The sequence below is a fragment of the Octodon degus genome, unplaced genomic scaffold (genome assembly GCF_000260255.1).
Source record: "Octodon degus isolate 3935 unplaced genomic scaffold, OctDeg1.0 scaffold00148, whole genome shotgun sequence".
Lineage (NCBI taxonomy): Eukaryota > Metazoa > Chordata > Mammalia > Rodentia > Octodontidae > Octodon > Octodon degus.
In genome coordinates, this window is record NW_004524724.1 from 65,147 (window position 1) to 70,239 (window position 5,093).

Consider the following 5,093-nt stretch of genomic DNA (forward strand, 5'->3'; position numbering starts at 1 on the left):
TGTGTGTGTGTGTGTGTGTGTGTGTGTGTGTGGCCAGCTTTGCCCACCAGGGGGCGGGGCTGACTGGCATGTGGTGCTGGGGGACTGAACTGTGGTCCCTGTGCTTTGCTAAGCTTGTTCCAAGTAGGTGCTTTAGACCACTGAGCCATCCCACCAGCCCTGCAAGATTCTTTAGTTTTGAGTTCCACATGAACATTTATCATTGTCATAAACTCCAACAAATATATTAACAGCAATCCAATGCATGCCTTCCCTTGGTTATCCAATGGAATGTTATGTGATTTTGTGAGGTAGAGGAAATAGGAATATACATGTACCAGGACATGTGCATCATTATCAAGTTGCATTAACAAATGGGAACAGGGGCCGGGGATATGGCTCAGTGGATGAAGCACTTGCCTGGCAAGTGCAAGGGCCTGAGTTCAATCCCCAGTTCCACCAAAACAAAAACAAAAACAAAAACAAAAAAAAAACAACGAATGGAAACATGTATATTTTCACTTTCTGGATCCTGCCATTGCTATTGGTGTACCATACTATTTACCAAAGTATATTTATAGAGCTTGTCTTAGTGAATGTTAGCTGACCATTCCAAAATCCCATAAGTTTCTTCACTTTATGAAATAACTATTTCTCACAATTGTGAAACCTAGAAAATCCAGCATCAAGGTACTGGCAACTGAAATATCTAATGTAACATTGTTTACACATGGTGACTTCTAGTTCTCCCAGTGCAAGGCAGTGAACAGGGTGTCTTTGGCCTCTATTTTAGATGTATATATTATTATTATTATTATTATTATTATTATTATTATTTGGTTTTCTTAACTCATGACAAACAATATCCAGACTCCACTTCTGCAAACTGTCATGTTGGGAATTCTAAAACATGTATTTTGAGGTACCTAGACATTCAGAACATGGAAACCAGTATAAAATTACATAGTGCATTGAGCAGGGAAGTGGACTGCATGAGGTTTCTTGTGTTCTCCAGGAGATGTGCTACAAACAATACATACTTATGAGTATTTTGAGTACAGGAACTTAAACATTCTTTTTCACTTAAAATTCAGAAGATACAATGCAATTGTAAATGTGATAAATTGAATTTGGCACAAAATATTACTGAAGGAAAGATAAGGTTGATCAACATTTCTTTTGCGATCCTTAAACTGAGTATTAAAAGTAAATGGCAGAAAGTCCCAATAGTATTATGGGCTACTGGACTCTTTTAGAATATTTTGCTGAGTTTACACATCTATAATATTTAAATGATGGTACTTAACCAAAAAAGGGGATACAGATGAATGTCCACTTTGTATCTGTGTATTCAAAGTGGTTAGGATAGATATATAGTTACATTCTCTTAATGAATAGAGGGATTTGTTCTAATGGTGTTTGTAAATAGGATATCAAGTCCGTATCTTGTACAGCAATCAACCACTAGGAAGAATGTATGCAGTGTGTTAATTACTGAAATTGTCCTACCAATTTGGTTTGAAATTTTCTCATTGCTATTTGTTTCTCAATAAAATTATGGGAAAAAAGAAAAAAAAATGGCAGAAAGGAATTTTTACCAGGCTCATAAAATGGTTTTCCATGTTATCAAATGCCTGCTTTATCCTGACAAAACTGAGCTCTTGCAATCATAGCCAATTTTTTTTTACAGAGGACAGAAAAAAAATGTCAAAGATGCAGTTTCTGGGGTCATCAGAGGATCAGCATAGAATTTTCAGTGTGATGCAGTTTCAGTTTCAGAAAAGCAGGCAGTGCAATATATTTCCAAATATATATCATTTTTCCATTTGCTGCTGCTTTTCCAAAAATGACAAGTTTCAGTATGTTCACATCTCATTGCTTAGCCCAAATATCTGACTTCTATCATTCCAACTCCATTAGTTTCTTGATTAATGAGTTCTTAGTTCTCGAGTAATATAACCCTATTATCATTTGGAGGGTTTGGCGGAAACTGAACAGAATAGCTGAGGTGGGAAGCTGAGCAGAACCTTGAGAAGTTAGAGCAAAGACCTTTCCGTTAGTAAATTTTTCAAATTAAGAAACTTTCTTATCTCTCAGTTTGGCAGTTTATTGCCCTAGCATTGAAATGAGAGCCAGCAGCCTGCAGCTGCATCATTATATTGTCTTCAGAGACTAAATGCAGACAGCACTGTGATCAGCAACTTAATCCTTACACAGCATGGTCTCAAAAACTATGAGGTGAGAGGAGGTGGTATAAGATGAAACTAAATCATGCACAAGTGTTGATAGAAGTAGTGTGGGCTTACCTCCAGAAGCTCTGCGTCAAGACACTCCAGGTTAACTTCTGGAACTGATGAGTATCTGGTTCTGTGCAGGTGAAGGTGAAGAGAGGCTGTGAGGAGGCATCTAATGGAATAGAAAAAGTTATAATTTAAATCTAGGAGAGAGTCATGAGGGGTATACAGGGACAGAGGACAGAAAAGTGAAAGGGTTAGGCATGGTGGAGTAAATACGTATGGGAAGGATAATCTGATTGATAGCAGGGCAATACTGTATCAGACTGTAAGAGCCACCTCCCTTCTATACTAGGAGAACAGGGGTCTTGCAAGGGGAATTGAAAGCAACTAAAAGACTGTGGTATAGCAGGCAAGAAATAATAGGCTATAGTCCTCATAAAGCTGGGTCAGAAATGGAGTATTGTTTTGGGCAGAGTAGGGGTGGTTAGGCTTGCAGGGAACATTAAGTGGTTGTTGAGATGAAGGGAGGGAGGGAGTAGAAGTGTCCCAGACTGGGGCTGATATGAGTGGAAACAATGGGAGCCTTGAATAGGCAGGGAAGAAGTCATTAGGGGGACTATAAGCATTTGTGTTGTACTAGGGATGGTCAGAGTAGCTGACAACTTGGTTAAGATGTCTCACTCTAAAAGAGGAATGGGACAGGTAGGGATGACTAAAAATGAATAAGGGAAAAGGTGTTGAACCAACTGACAACAAACTAGGGGAGTTTGTAAGGGTCTAGAGATTTTACCACCAATGTCCACAACAGTAAATGGGGCCAACGAGGTTGGAAGGAAGGAAAAGTAGAATGACAGGCCCCAGTGTTGACTAGGAATGGAATGGACTTGCCCTCCACTATAAGACTTACCCAGAGCTCAGCATTTGGGCTGTTACAAGGGGCCTCTAAAGCTCCTAGGGGGAGCCAGTCTTCAGGGGCTGAGCCAAAAAGCTCTGGGGAAGTGCTGGTTGGGAGGGTCCTATGGCCATAGCCCAGAGGCAGCAGGGGCAGCTGCCAGTGTTGGGCAATCCATCTTCCAGTGGGCACCCCCAAAGAAAGGATATAGCTTAGGGAAGACCACAGGTTTTGGACATTCCCTAGCCTAGTGATGGCATTTAAAATATGGCCTTGTAGGGACACCCTTGAACAGGAAGGCCTTAGAATTTTTGTCACCTGTTGACTGAAGATCTTGTCCAGCCTATGGACTTTGAGGACTTCTTATAGTGGAGGCTAACATTTACAGCTGAGACATGCATTATTTTCAAGCAGACTCATCTTTACTTAAAACTTTGAAAGCCAAATTGATAAGCTCCTGTTGTGACCTGAGGGCCAGCTTCTAATTTCTGTATTTTTTAATGAATATCTGGTGCCGATTGCATGATGTAAAGCATCTTTAGGGTAAGTTGTGGTTTCCAGAGCAATGCTGTGTTTCACCTCCAGGTTGGCCATACCTGAGCTCAGTTTTCATCCTTGCTCTCGGTGGTTTCTTTTAACTTATCAAAATAGATGGCCTTTAGTACACTGAGCTCCATAGAGACAGTGCCGGGGAAAGTGAGAGCCATACAGGCACTGAGCGACTCTGCACCTCACTGAGGAAAATGAGTAAACATGGGCAAAGGAGATCCTAAGAAGCCAAGAGGCAAGATGCCATCATATGCATTCTTTGTGCAAACTTGCCAAGAAGAACACAAGAAAAAGCATTCAGATGATCATGTTAACTTCTCAGAGTTTTCTAAGAAGTGCTCAGAGAGGTGGAAAACCATGTCTGCCAAAGAAAAAGGAAAATTTGAAGGCATGACCAAAGTGGACAAGGCTCATTTTGAAAGAGAAATGAAAACTTATATTCATACTAAAGGAGAAACAAAAAAGAAGTTCAAGGGTCCCAGTGCACCAGAGAGGCCTCCTTCAGCCTTTTTCTTGTTCTATTCTAAACATCACTCAAAAATCAAAGGAGAACATCCTGGCCTCTCCATTGGTGATGTCGCAAAGAAACTTGGAGAAATGTGGAATAATACTGCAGCAGATGACAAGCAGCCATAGGAGAAGAAGGCTGCTAAGCTGAAGGAGAAGTATGAAAAGGACATCGCTGCCTACCGGGCTAAAGGAAAATCTGATGGAGCAAAAAAGGGAGTCGTGAAGGCTGAAAAAAGTAAGAAAAGAAGAAAGAGGAGGAGGATGAAGATGAGGATGAAGAGGAAGAAGATGAAGAGGATGAAGAGGATGATGATGAATAAGTTGGTTTTAGCAGTTTTTTCTTGTCTATAAAGCATTTACCACCCTGTACACAATTCACTCCTTTTGAATAAAAAAAATTGAAATGTAAGGCTGTGTAAGATTCATTTTTAAACTGTATAGTGTCTTTTTTTGTATAGTTAACACACTACTGAATGTGTCTTTAGATAGCCTTGTCCTGGTGATATTTTCAATAATCACTAAGCTTGACTGGTACAGTATGAATGTCAGATTGTTTCCTCATATTTGGGAAGCTTTCTGCCATTACTTCTGCCCATATTTTTTTAAGGTCATTTGTATTGACTTCTTCTTTCTCATTGATACCTATTAGTCTCATATTGTTCATCTTTGCATCATCTTGTAAGTGATGAATTATTTTTTCCTGCATCCTAGTTGTCTTTAAGAGATCTTTTCTTGCATTTTCACTAGCTGCACCAGCATTTTCAAGATCTGAAACTCTGTCTTCACTTTCATTCAAATGCTTTTGCAAGCTTGTGATTGAGATTTTAAGTTCCTCTGTGTCTCTTTGACTCTGCTTCATACGATCTATTTCTTTCCTGTATTGCTCATTAAAGGAATCCATCATTTTTCTAATCTCCTCTATTTTT